General features: G+C 38.8%; 1 pseudogene; it reads right to left on the reverse strand.

The window, feature by feature from the left end:
• Positions 1 to 10,271: 10,271 nt before the first annotated feature.
• LOC147359035 (bcl-2-like protein 1 pseudogene) lies at positions 10,272 to 11,150 on the reverse strand (annotated as a pseudogene).
• Between the last annotated feature and the right edge of the window lie 4,123 nt (positions 11,151 to 15,273).

Raw genomic sequence — 15,273 nt, forward strand, 5'->3', positions numbered from 1 at the left:
ACAACTTTTCAAGGGCAGTGCTTTCTGGAAAATATCTGCATTCACAAGAATAGTGAAATCTTTTCACAAATTATACTAAAAGTCCCAATTTTTTCCAAGTTCATTCTGGAATATCAAGGTGTCCCAATTTGCCCAGATCCAAGCTTACATTTAATAAGTGAAAAAAAAAATTACTTATTCAGTATTAGCTCACTAAATCTTGCAATTCAGTATTGTACAGTGGGATGAAAAATCTAAATAGCTTTATTCAAAATTCCTGTCAAATTGCTCAGTACTCATTTTGTTTACCAGAGTAAAAATCTAATTTTTCAATGACAAAACCATACACTGTGAGGCCCAGTGCCACCGCAAATCTTCAGGACATTTCTATGGTCAGAACTGACCAATACCATATGCCATATTATGTAAACAAACATGTACCAATAGGCTCAATTGTACAAACCACAGGAGGAAACAAAAATGATGAGGTGAACAGATGTCTTAGAAGCATAACGATGTCTCTGACAATCCAGAGACAAAGATCTATGTTTCCCTTTGGTCTGTAAAAATCAGTTGGAAATCTTTATAGATTCCCACTCTTTATTTTTTAATTTCATGTATATACACACACATATATGAAACAGTGAAATGACTAGTTGGCATTTCACAAACTTAGCAGATCCAGGTAACTGAATTAATTTAGCTAGTGCCCTTCTACACATGTTGGGGAAAAAAATCACTCATTTCCCTTGACATCAGTTCTAGGCTCAGATCCAACGCCTGAGTACTCTGATTCATTTCTACTGCATTTATTTAATGCTGCTATTTATTCATTCCTTTATGAGTTACTACTAATTAAACACCTACTGTGTGCTAGCACTGAGGATACAATTCTGAACAAAATAGACCAAAGTCTCTGTCCTCCTGGAACATGTAATTTAGACAGAAAACAAACCACATTAATGAGTAAAATATAATCTCTAGAAGACTAGGTGTATTTTGTACTCAGTAGAAAAACAAAGCAGGAAAGGGAGCTACAAAATGCCATGGGGCAGGGAAGAGGATTTCAGGCACTGACCGGTATATTTAAGTTGAGTCTCAAGGAAGTGAAAGTGAAAGTGAAGTCGCTAAGTCGTGTCCGACTCTTTGTGACCCCATGGACTGTAGCCTACCAGACTCCTCTGTCCATGGGATTTTCCAGGCAATAGTACTGGAGTGGATTGCCATTTCCTTCTCCAGGGGATCTCCCCAACCCAGGGATCGAACCTGGGTCTCCCACATTGTAGAGTCAAGTGACTATCTGGGGGACGAATGCTCCTCGCAAAGGGGTGGCAAGTGCAAAGGCCTGGAAGCAGGAACACTGACACATGTACTGCAGTGCTGAGCACTACAGACCTTGTGAAGATGCGGAAATCATGTAAGGAAGCAGGTGATACAGATGTACTAAAGCTAATAGCAAATCAACTGTTTAAAAACTGGAAAGTGAAAAGTGAAAGTGAAAGGTGCTCAGTCGTGTCCGACTCTTTGCAACCCCATGGTCTATACAGTCCACGGAATTCTCCAGGCCAGAATACCAGACTGGGCAGCCATTCCATTCTCCAGGGCATCTTCCCAACCCAGGAATCAAACCCAGGTCTCCCACTTTGCAGGCGGATTCTTTACCAGCTGAGCCACCAGAGAAGAGCTGGAAGAGAGATGCAAACATGATCCACAGCAGTTTAGATTCCATAAAAACAATATAGTCGGGAAGAAACCTCAGCAGGCAGGGGGAGGAGGGGCTGGAGTTGGTGGACAAGGTGTCCCTAAATGAGTTCAAATCTGAGAGGAGTTCTGTTCAAAAAATGTGGGCCAGTGACGCAGCACGCATGATGCCAACTAGAGTTAGGACCATAGCAAGGGGAAATATAAATATTATGTAGATATGTAAGTGATATATCATGAATATCATGATCATCATATATCATGAATATGATATAAATTTATAAAAGTTACACAATGTTTATATTATATGCAAACTACGTTTGGACACAACACTAAAAACATAATGTTTCCCTGTGCATAGAACTTCCCGCGATTCCTCAGATGTATATATCAAAAGGGCCTCTTCTTATGTTTGTTGTTTGAGACAAAGAAGTAGAAAATTCTTTGTCAAATGCAAAGCCTTATTAATGGAGGTGGGATACAGCATTAATTTAGAACCCAGAGGAGTTCAGATGATTATTTTCTCTCACCTCTGCAAAGGACAACCATTCAGCAGTGCTATCATGAAATGTACACATTTCCTCGCCCTGCCTCCAGCTGCAGGCCTCAGCCACTCCGTCCTCCTTCCGGGGGTCTAAGCCCTGCCTGCTGGCCACAGGCCCTCTCTGGGAACATCTTCCTCCGGACATGCCCACGCCCACTCCCCTCTCTTCTAGGCTCAGTCTATGCCAGGGTCAGAAGGAGTCAAGCAAGAGCAAGACGTGTCCCTGTACACACTGCTGCATTTAAAATGGATAAGCAACAAGGTCCTACCAAGGAGCACAGGGAACTCTGCTCGATGCTATGTGGTAGCCTGACTGGGAGGGGAGTTTAGGGAACATGTACATGGATACATGTATATGTATAGGATACATGTACATGTGTGGCTGAGTTGCTCTGCTGTGAAATCATCACAACGTTGTCAATCAGTTATACACCAATGTACAATACAAAGTTTAAAAAAAATCTTTAAAAAGGCTTCCATGTGGGGAGATTAGAGCAGGCACCAGGAGGAAGGGTTTACAAAACAAGACCAGGAGGCTGAGCCCTGGGGGAAAGGCTGAATCCTGCTCCCTATCCTAAAGGAAACTAGCCAAGGAAATCAGTCATCCAAAAGCACTAGTAATGTCTGGTAGTATAATGTGTTTTCCCTCAAGCACACCTACTATTTTTAAGAGGCTGCTTTGAATAAAAGGAACGAACCTCGGGTGATGGCTTGCTGAGCAGAGGCTCTTGGAGAGAGGTCTTTGGAGCCCTTCCCAGCAGTAAGCCTGGGGGGTTAGGCCTCAGGCGGGCAAGCCAGTCCAAGGAGGAGCTGAAGCAAGACCCAGCAGTCTAGGGAGCAAAATTCACCTGAGTCCTGCCCCGACCCCTGCTGGGCACGGGCCACCTGCCTCTCTCTGTCTCTTCTCACCCCACAGTCATTCCAAAGGGAACGCTTGCATTCCTCATTTTGGATTGGTATCTGCCTGATGGTAAATAAATTAAATATGAATTCCCCTCAGTTTTAGAACTCATGTCCATCAGAATGTTAAGAATCCTGCGTCCCAATTCCAGTTCTTTCTATGGATTTGGAGAAACAACATTTAAGTATCAGTTTTCCCATTAGATTATCAAAGATTATTGAGTTGTTATTTATTAGTAAATGTCCCATTCTGCTATTCTCTGTATTATCCCTTTAAAAAGATCTAAAAGCACCCTCAAATCTTCATTTACAGCATCTAACAATTGTACCTTTTTACAACACGGAAAACCTAAGTTAATATTTCAGTTGATGCTCATGTTTCCCTATCACTTTCCTCCTTCTTGAATCTTTAAAAAATATCTTGTATACATAAATTTAAATTCCATTTCTAATTTTATTTCACTCTCTTATGAAAACAGCAATTACAATATTTGTAATGAATAGACATATTCTGGCATTTAAAATATAAAATCAAAGTGGATAAATATTAGAGATACTGATATTTAGATCAAGATTCAGATCAAGATGATGATAGTCTTTGTATAAATTTATGACCTCAAAGTAATATTTTTAAATATTCCTTTAACATGAAAGTAACTTTTTCTAAAAGCATAAAGAAAAGCCCAGGCAAGACTTTCATTTTCTTATTTTGGGGCTTATTAACTACAGTTAAGCAGTTTAAAAATCTATCTGCATTTTTTCACTTGCCCTACACATGGTTCAAAAGCAATCATTTGCTGCCCCCTGGCTGTAAAGAGATTCCTTATCTTTGAATAAAATTATTTTCTTTAAAAGAAAAAATTATTGTATGTTGAAAAGGGGAGGATATATAAAATCTGGAATGTCTCTGGAAGTCCAGGAGTTAAGACCCCACTCTTCCAATGCACAGGGTGTGGGTTCAATCCCTGGTTGGAGAAATAAGATCCCATACATGACTGAAGTGACTTAGCAGCAGCAGCAGCATACTGCACAGCACAGCCAAAAGATTTAAAAAAGAAATAAAATTTATGACCTCCCAAATATATCAAGGTACTAATTAATACTGATAAAGAACCTACATTTTTAGATCAGACTGCCTACCATGTACTAGCTGTGTGATCTTAGTCAAACCTCTCTCTGAACTGTCCTAATCCATGTTAAAGAAGCTAATGAGAATAACAATGCCTACCTCATACAACTGCTAACTGCAATTAGAGATATCCTGGCATGCACACAACGAAGACCCAGAGCAGCCAAAAATAAAAGCAAATAATTTATTTAAAAACAATAAATAAATAAATTGACATTGCCAAATTGCCCTCCAATCTTGCACTCCACCAACAGCATCAGCCAAAACATCTGATTGACATAGAGGCAAAGTTGGGACCCGGCTTTGTTATTTTACAGTTCTACAGATGTGTGCTCAGTTATCTCAAGATCGTTATTAAGTCCATTTATCTTTACCCACTAATTTGAAATATTATCTTCTACAAAGGTTTCTGTCTCTAAAAATAGCAAAGAAAAATGTTCACTATCAACATATAAAATAAAGAATTTAAAATCTGAGTGTCAAATTTTCATCAAAGCTACCTTGTTTTCCTCCCCTCAAATCTAGGAGTAAGCAATTTTATCTTGATGCTGTGATGTATCAATCTATAAAAGGAACATGGAGAACAATTTAGATAAACACATTATTCGTGGTCTAATTCTGAGAGCATCACAACTAGCTGCTGCTCCCATAAGCATGAGAAACAAATGGTCCTGTGAGTATTTTTATCAAAGTCCTGCCATACTGCGTTGTCCCTTCCTAAAATTCTGCAGTTCTATGAAAGAACTATATAAAGATCTGTACTCACAATCCTGAGACTACGTCACAGTCAGGTCTAGTGGGAGAAGAAACCCTTAACTGGGACATTTGTCCTTTGGCATCTGTCATTAAGCAATGCGAAGCATAAAGTGGATTACCAAAGGTCATGTTTTAGATCTGCATTGTCCAACACGCACTCCATACCATTGGTATTGGACTGTACAGAAATCACTAGCCACACGTGGCTCTCAAGCACCTGAAATGTAGACAGTCCAAAACAAGATTGGGGTGGAAAATATACACTGCTTTTCTAAGAAACTATAAAGAGAGAATGTAAGATATCTCAATAATTTTTATATTATTTACACATCAAAATGTTAAACTTTGTGTATATTCATTAAATAAAATATATTATGAAAATTTACTTTATTCTCTCTTTTACTTCTTTAATGTAGCTACTGCAAGACTCATAATTACAAACATGTCTCATTTTGTATTGCTATTAGACCATCGTATCAGTTCACAGCAATAGAACTTGTAACTTTAGGACATGACCTGAAGGATTAGCTGTGACTCTTGGAGACCACACATAAAAGCTGCAATCATAGGGATTCATAAAAGTTCAGTATGAACAGTAGATTACGCAATACACTGGGAAGAAAGAATTATTCATTCTGCAAATATGGATTAAGCACCAATTATTGCCGGGAACATGCCTGGCATTAGATCTGGACTATACAGAGCCTTGATAACTGTACAACTTTAACCTTGTCAAAGCATTAAATTTCTCTGAGCACCATGGCTTCATGTGTATAATTGACCTTGCCTCAAGAGAAGAGATCGGAATGAATGCACTCTTGAAATTCTTTTCTGCATCAAGATCTGTGATTCTGTACATATTTCAAGTTTGTAATCAAAGTCTCTAACTGGCTATAAAACTATATTAGAAAAACTTATATCATAAATTTATAAACCACATTTTTTACACATTATTTACTATGAACATTTTCTCTCAGCATGTAAATAAATTTATTCAGTGTGTAAAACATTCAATTCTATAATGGATAGTGAACTACAAAGAGAAATAAAATCATATTTTGCACCATATTCTGACAGTTTTATTTTGAGGTACATAGATTTTTTCCATTAACTTATTCAACATTTATATAATGAGTTTAAGGAAAGGTGCTATCGAGGAAACAAACATTCATTGGGATAGTTCCTGTTCTTAGGTAACTCATCTCTGTGAAGCTTCCCTGGCCAGAGTTATTCCTAAAGGTAGATTTAATTACTCCATTGTTCATGTCTCTATTACATTCAACACATTTTTTCTGTTTATATTTCTGCTTCCTGCCTAGACTGTAATCTCCTTGGCAAAGGGATTATCTTATTCATCTTTGAATCCAGTACTTAACAAACAAGAGATGCATGTTGAACACTTGACATGTGGCTATTATCATAACCAATAAGGAAGAGATGGACAAGCCATGCCCTAGACGTGATACCCTGAGAAGAGCACAGCATCAGCTCTGCAGTATTTTTGCCAAGAATGCATAACCTCAGTCTGTTATTAGGAAACATCTGACAAGCACAAAGTGGTGAACATTCTACTAAGAAAGTGGGGCACAGGGGCTTACATTCTTACAAAATATTAATGTCATGAAAGACAAAGAAAGGTTGTGGAAATGTTCTATATCAAAGAAAGCTAAAGAAACATGACAATTAAATGCCATACCTTATCCTGGACTGGATCTTTTACTGAAGTGGAAAGACTCCTATCAGGGATATTATTAGGTCAATGGACAAAACTGGAATATGAATGATAGATTAAGGTATTGTATTAATGCTAATTTATGAATTTGATAACTTCATTATAGTTATGTAAAAAAGTATTCCTATTTTTAGGATATACATGGAGATACCTTAAAGTATTATAATATATGTAACATTCAAATAGGTCAGCAAAAAAATTATGTCCACACACATACATGAACATACATGCACCACACATGTAAATACCCATGTAAACATACATGGAGAGAGCAAATAATAAAGCAAAATGAACCTGGTAAAGAGTGTGTGCATACATTCCTTGTACTGTTTTTGTGTTTGCAGTTTTGAAATTACTTCCAAATGAAATGTTTTTAAAAGTACAAATGTATATATATATGATGCTCAGCTTCACTGCTGTTCACAGAAATGCAAATTAAACCAATGAGAAAACACTATTCACTATTAGCAAAAATTTAAAGGATGGATAGTATTCAGTAAAGGCAAAGGTGTAGAGAAAGTAATATTGTTTTCACATAATGTTCAAAGGAACAAAAATTGACAAATCCTTTTAGAGGATAATTTAGCACTTTAATCTATTAACCCTTTAACCTTTTAAACCCAGAAGTTCACTTCTAGGAATTTTCCTTTAAAATTACATACAGTATGCATATTGACAAGGAAATATAAGGTCGTCACTTCAGTATTGTTTGTGATAGCAAAAAATGGTAGATAACCTAAATAAGAAGTGGCAAGAATACACAGATAGTGAAAGTGAAAGTGAAGTCAGTCAGTCATGTCAGACTCTTTGTGACCCCGTGGCCTGTAGCCTACCAGGCTCCTCTGTCCATGGGATTTACCAGGCAATAGTACTGGGATGGATTGCCATTTCCTTTTCCAGGGAAGAATACACAGAAGAACTGTACAAAAAAGATCTTCATGACCCAGATAATCACGATGGTGTGATCACTCACCTAGAGCCAGAAATCCTGGAATGTGAAGTCAAGTGAGCCTTAGGAAGCATCATTACAAACAAAGCTAGTGGAGGTGATGGAATTCCAGTTGAGCTATTTCAAATCCTAAAAGATGATGCTGTGAAAACGTTGCACTCAATATGCCAGTAAATGTGGAAAACTCAGCAGTGGCCACAGGACTGGAAAAGGTCAGTGTTCATTCCAGTCCCAAAGAAATGCCCAAAGCAATGCTAAAGAATGCTCAAACTACCACACAATTGCACTCATATCACAGGCTAGTAAAGTAATTCTCAAAATTCTCCAAGCCAGGCTTTAATAATACATGAACCTTGAACTATCAGATATTCAAGCTGGTTTTAGAAAAGGCAGAGGAACCAGAGATCAAATTGCCAACACCCGCTGGACCATCAAAAAAGCAAGAGAGTTCCAAAAAAACATCTACTTCTGCTTTATTGACTATGCCAAAGCCTTTGACTGTGTGGATCACAATAAACTGTGGAAAATGCTGAAAGAGATGAGAATACCAGACCATCTGACCTGCCTCTTGAGAAATCCGTATGCAGGTCAAGAAGTAACAGAACCGGACATGGAACAACAGACTGGTTCCATATAGGAAAAGGAGTATGTCAAGGCTGTATATTGTCACCCTGCCTATTTAACTGATATGCAGAGTACATCAGGAGAAATGCTGGGCTGGATAAGCACAAGCTGGAATCAAGATTGCCAGGAGAAGTATCAATAACCTCAGATATGCAGATGACACCACCCTTATGGCAGAAAGTGAAGAACTAAAGAGCCTCTTGATGTAAGTGAAAGAGGAGACTGAAAAAGTTGGCTTAAAGCTCAACATTCAGAAAACTAAGATCAAGGCATCTGGTCCCATCACTTTATGGAAAACAGATGGGGAAACAGTGGAAACAGTGGCAGACTTTATTTTTGGGGGCTCCAAAATCACTGCAGATGGTGACTGCAGCCATGAAATTAAAAGACCCTTACTCCTTGGAAGAAAAGTTATGACCAACCTCGACAGCATATTAAAAAGCAGAAGCATTACTTTGCCAACAAAAGTCTGTCTAGTCAAGGCTATGGTTTTTCCAGTGGTCATTTTCCAGGCAAGAGTACTGGAGTAGGGTGCCATCGCCTTCTCCGATGGATGTGACAGTTGAACTACAAAAAAGCTGAGCACCGAAGAATTGATGCTTTTGAACTATGGTGTTGGAGAAGATTCTTGAGAGTCCCTTGGACTGCAAGGAGATCCTACCAGTCCATCCTAAAGGAAATAAGTCCTGAATATTCACTGGAAGGACTGATGTTGAAGCTGGAACTCCAATACTTTGGCCACTGTTATGGTATTCTTGACAGACCGGGACCTGGGGACAGGAGTCAATGAAAAGAAAGCGAAGAAAAGAAGTATGCTGGGGACCCAAGTCTCTAGTGGAACAAGGGTACTTTATTCATGGCAGTGTGTGCTTATATATTGTTATACAAGGAAGCTTTAGGCAGAAAAATCAAGTTGAGTAAAAAACACTGAAACCAGATGCATAACAACAGTAACTAGGGGAATAACAATAGTCACAGGGACAGAAGACAATCCATGTAGTGCGAATAGGAACATGACTAAGTAGTTTTACAGAAAAGTAAAATGTTACTAAAAGGAATCCATGTATGCATTCTGCCTCATGACCTCAGTCCTGAGAACTGCGGGCAGCTCTGCTTGTTCCAGTTTTCCAGGAACTGATAAGGAACAGAGGGCCCTTAAGAAACAGAAAACAACATATAGGATTCCTTAAAATTAAACGTTCCCTGAAAATCCCCCCTTTTTTATTATTTTTGTCAAAAAGGCCCTGACCAATTGAGTTTGTTTAGTTTGAACAATTTTTGTTGAAAGGCATCGGTATACAACAAATATAATTACCAGGACAATTACCAATGTTACAGCACCAGACCCAATACTATGAGTAATACTTTGGAACCATCCTCGAGGGTCTAGCCCAGATAATTAATTGGTCAGCTAGCTGTTCAGCTAAAGTTTCCAAATTATTCGAAGAGGGCAGACTTTTAGAGAAGGTTTCAAAGATTTCTATCGTGTGTGTCTTGCAAATGAAATTTGATTTGTTCCCAGTTGTAGGCACTATAGTTGAATTGAACAGGGGTAATACAAAATTGAGCAGAATTCCAATCACATTTTAGTATTATTTGCTTCTGCAAATCTATGAATCAATCTTCGACCCCTTTGATGGCTGTTTTTAGTTTCTATATTTCATCTTCAACTTCCTCATCTAGCTGAGCCTGAGTGGCCCACATAGTACGAGCATCTTTGGTCTAATTTTGAATAAAATTATGTGTTTGAACTGAGGTTTGTAAAGCAATGTCTGCGATAGCAGCAGTGATGCAAATGGCTATTAATCCCAAAATGCCAAGAATTAACCATCCAATGAATCGTTTAGATCGCTGGAGTCATTTAGTGAGTAGCCAGGAGGCAAGTCCTGCCATGGGACCCTCTTTCCAGGGATTCATTTTTTAAAGAAACAGAGGAATTAAGACAAGTATATAATTTGTAATCTATACAAGTCACAAAACGTAGAGTCTTATTAAATTGTAAGTTCTCTATAGCTATAACAAAAGGAAGAGGAACGTAAGCTTGTATAAACTATGAATGACTATAACGAAAGGAATAGTTACTATGAGTTGAAGATCAAGCCCAGCAGAACCATACCAGCCACAGTCATCCCCGTCAGGGACCAGCGGTTGAAGCACTCTTGGCCCTTGCGGCTCTGGGTTGCTGTATTGTTTCCACAAAAAGAGTTCCACAAAAGTGTCCCAGCTGCCGTTATCCTGGATCCAAGGCTCTAGGTGGTCATTTAGGTAAGTGGCCATCCAAGTTGTGATCTGACTCACCAATACCTGCATCTCCTTGTCTATGCTTTCCATGCATAGTGTCGCACCGAAGGGAAAAGAAGGCCACAATGCCACCCCAGTTCACCCCATCCCAGAAGAGCTCATACACTACCTGTTCAAAGCTCTGATATGCTGTCCCTGGGGTGATATGGAGCTGGGACATCAGGTCGCTGAATGTCTGGTGGTACCTCAGTTCAAACTCATTGCCTGCCTCCCTCAGGGCTTGCTTTACTGTTGCCATGGGGATCACTTCCCAGCGTCCAAGCTTCTGCTGTGGCCAGGAGCTCCATTCACCGCAGGGCTATCCTCCAGGTGCCAGGATGGGTTGCCATTGATGGCATTGCTGTATCCTTTCTGGAAAAGCTTGTAAGAGAGAAAGTCAACCACTAGTTCGCAGTTGCTCTGAGACATTTTTATAATAAGGATGGGTTCCACCAGTCTGTTGTCTAAAATACCTGTAGTGAAAAAGGGGGTTAGGTATATAGGTCCAATAAGTATGATTAATTAATTCAGCTTGAGTGGGGAAAGCAGAAGCAAGCAAAGCAAGCATAGCAACAAAAATATTTTCCAGATTCAGAGGCATTCTCTGTTGAGAAACCAGATTTTTAGCTTGATTAGTAAGGGTTTTTGTTTGTCCCTAGGTAGGAGAAGGCAATGGCAACCCACTCCAGTACTCTTGCCTGGAAAATCCCATGGGCAGAAGAGCCTGGTAGGCTGCAGTCCATGGGGTCACTAAGAGTCGAACACGACTGAGAGACTTCACTTTCACTTTTCACTTTCATGCATCGGAGAAGGAAATGGCAACCCACTCCAGTGTCCTTGCCTGGAGAATCCCAGGAACTGGGGAGCCTGGTGGGCTTTGGTCTATGGGGTCGCACAGAGTCGGACATGACTGAAGCGACTTAGCAGCAGCAGCAGCAAGGAGATCATAAGGTCGATGACATTAAGGGCATTGTTTCTTGGAGATTTTTAGAGTCACCATGGCTTGTGTTGGAATTTTTTCTTCCCGGGAATTTTGTCATTTCTTTTTTATTTTGAATGCCGGAGGATCTTCTGAGGCGGATCTTCCAAAGAGGGAGCCAACTGATTTTCATTGGATCTATCTGGATAAATATAAGCATATCCTTTTCCCTGTAAGATTAATTTCCCAGATTTCCATTGTTTAGTTAGCCCATCTTGATACCAAATGAGCAGAGGAAGAGAAGTATCTTTCAATTCCTAGAAATGTTTCTGTGCTTATGTCAAGATAACTCCTTGTGGTAAGTTTAAAAATTTTAAAACAAATAAAGCTGTATTAACAATAGTTATAGGATTAAAGAATATCTTACGTTGGAATCTAGTAAAGTCTGCTCTGGATAGGGAAGATAGAATTGTTCTTGTGTATTCCTCCTTTTTTAATTTTTTTATTTGTAGTTTCAGTGTGTGAAATGGGCGAACTGTGGTCCCTAATAATAGACTGTAATTCAAGAAAAAGTTGTTGAATAATAGACTGATAAGACTTTATGGTAGAAGTTTCTATATTTTTTAATACAAAAACTGAATATGAGTAGTCAGAAATTATATTAATAGGGTAAGGATGTAGGCGAATAACCTGAATAAGAGCATATAATTCATTTTGTTGAGCAGAATGAAATTTAGTATAAAAGACTTTATATTCTTTGAGAGACCAAAATGAGACTTTAGCATTTTTATCCTATCTATATAGAAAACATCAGCTTGAGGTATAGGTTGTGATATAACAATGCGAGAGATAATAAATTTAGTATTTTTGAAGAAATTTCAAAGTTTATTAGAAGGATAATGAAATGAAATCTCTCCAAAATAGTCTAAGAAGGCCTTTTGAAAATTGGTAGAAGTTTCTAATGCATTTTCAAATTGAGCTTTATTAATAGGTAATATAATTTCATGAGGATCAGAGCCAATTAAAGTCTTAGTTCTATTTCTGATAAGAGAGCTGTGATACATATACACAATGGAGTATTACTCAGCCATTAAAAAGAATACATTTGAATCAGTTCTAATGAGGTGGATGAAACTGGATTATAGAGAGTGAAGTAAGCCAGAAAGAAAAACACCAATACAGTATACTGACACATATATATGGAATTTAGAAAGATGGTAACAATAACCCTGTATGCAAGACAGCAAAAGAGACACAGATGTATAAAACAGTCTTTTGGACTCTGTGGAAGAGGGAGAGGGTGGGATGATTTGGGAGAATGGCATTGAAACATGTATAATATCATATATGAAATGAATCACCAGTCCAGGTTAGATGCAGGATACAGGATGCTTGGGGCTGGTGCACTGGGATGACCCAGAGGGATAGTATGTGGAGGGAGGTGGGAGCAGGATTCAGGATGGGGAATACGTGTACACCCATGGTGGATTCATGTTGATGTATGGCAAAACCAACACAATATTGTAAAGTAATTAGTCTCCAATTAAAATAAATAAATTTATATTTAAAAAAAAAATAAAGTCTTCGTTCTATTTCTCCCATTGATAGTTATTAGAGCAATCAAATCAAGATGGGGTGTAAGTGACTTTATCTCTCCTAAATGGGTATAGATCCATTCAATTGGGTGTTCTTGTTGGGCAAGAAGTCCTGTGGGGGAATGGAGACAAGGAAGTACAAACAACTCTAGAGGTAATTCAAGTCTAATACAAGTAAAAACTGTTTTTGTAATTTATTTTGTACTAAACAGAGTTCCTCCTGTGCCTATTGTGAAAATGAACGAGGGCTATTTAAATCAGGATCTCCTTTCAAAGTATTAAATAGTCAGTTGATAATTTGTAATGCCTAAAGAGGGTCTAATCCAGTTTACAACACCTAAAAGTTTTTGAAAATCATTCAAGGTTGATAATTTATCAACACGAATTTGTGTTAGTTAGGGAGTAATATGCTGTCTATTAACAATAGATCCTAAGTAATGGTAAGGTAATGGCACCCCACTCCAGTACTCTTGCCTGGAAAGTCCATGGACAGAGGAGCCTGGTGGGCTGCAGTCCATGGGGTCGATAAGAGTTGAACACGACTGAGCGACTTCACTTTCACTTTTCTCTTTCATGCATTGGAGAAGAAAATGGCAGCCCACTCCAGTATTCTTGCCTGGAGAATCCCAGGGACAGCGGAGCCTGGTGGGCTGTCGTCTATGGGGTCGCACAGAGTCGGACACAACTGAAGCAATTTAGCATTAGCATTAGCATTAGCAATGGTAAGGTGTAGAGGTTTGAATTTTTTCAGGGGCAATAATTAATCCAGAGTCTTTTAAACATTGTTGAGCTATGTCAAACATATGTTGAGTTTCTAAAACAGATGGAGCTGAAAACAATATATCATCCATATAATGAATAACAAGAAAGTCAGGAAATTGTTTTCTCACAGGTTCAAGGGCTTTGGCTACATAATATTGACACATGGTGGGAGAATTCATCATTCCTTGAGGTAATACAGTCCATTGATATCATTTATCAGGCCCAATATGATTAGGAATAGGAAAAGGAAAAGAAAAGGAAAATCTTTTTCAGTCTAGAAGGTGTAAAGGTATAGTAAAAAAGCAATCCTGTAAATCTATACTAATATGCCAGTTTTGAGGGATAGTGGTAGGAACTGGAATTCCTGGTTACAATGTACACATAGGTTTCATAGATGCATTAACTTTTTGAAGGTCTGTTCGGTTCACTGCAGTTCAGTTCAGTTGCTCAGTCGTGTCCGACTCTTTTCGACCCCATGAATCGCAGCATGCCAGGCCTCCCTGTCCATCACCATCTCCCGGAGTTCACTCAGACTCACGTCCATTGAGTCAGTGCTGCCATCCAGCCATCTCATCCTCTGTCGTCCCCTTCTCCTCTTGCCCCCAATCCCTTCCAGCATCAGAGTCTTTTCCAATGAGTCAACTCTTCGCATGAGGTGGCCAAAGTACTGGAGTTTCAGCTTTAGCATCATTCCTTCCAAAGAACACCCAGGGCTGATCTCCTTTAGAATGGACTGGTTGGATCTCCTTGCAGTCCAAGGGACTCTCAAGAGTCTTCTCCAACACCACAGTTCAAAAGCATCAATTCTTCGGAGGTCTATTAAGAGATACCATTTGTCAGATTTTTTTTTATTACAAAAATGGGAGAATTCCAAGGGGAATAAGATTCCTCAATATGTTTTCATTTCAATTGTGTATCGACAAGTTCCTTAGTAGCCTCTAGTTTGTCTTTTGTAAGGGGCCATTTCTCTGTCCAAATAGGCTCATCACTTTTCCAAATTATTTTAATAATTGCACCATTTGTTAAGTGAGCAGTGGCCCCTAGGAAAAATGTGGAATACATATTTGGGCTTGCCATTGCATAAGTAAATCTCTTCCTATTAAACTAAGGGGTGCATCTGTCACATAAGATCATAATGTTGCATGCTGGCCTTCTGGTCCCTCACATGGATATATTTGGACACTTTGATAAACCTCTTGTACTTTGGTTTGAGAAACTCCTGCAATTTGGCAAGAAATTCTCTGTATAGGCCAAGATTCGGGCCATAAATGTTTGTGGATAATAGTAATGTCGGATCCAGTATAAAGAAGACCAGAAAATTTTTTACCATTGGTTTTGACATTCCTATTTGGTCGTGCATATTCAGATACTATTGATGTCCATAAGGATTGTTTTTTATCTGT

The sequence above is a fragment of the Bos grunniens genome, chromosome 14 (genome assembly GCF_055505025.1).
Source record: "Bos grunniens cultivar Pamir isolate PY7600 chromosome 14, Bosgru_T2T1.0, whole genome shotgun sequence".
NCBI lineage: Eukaryota > Metazoa > Chordata > Mammalia > Artiodactyla > Bovidae > Bos > Bos grunniens.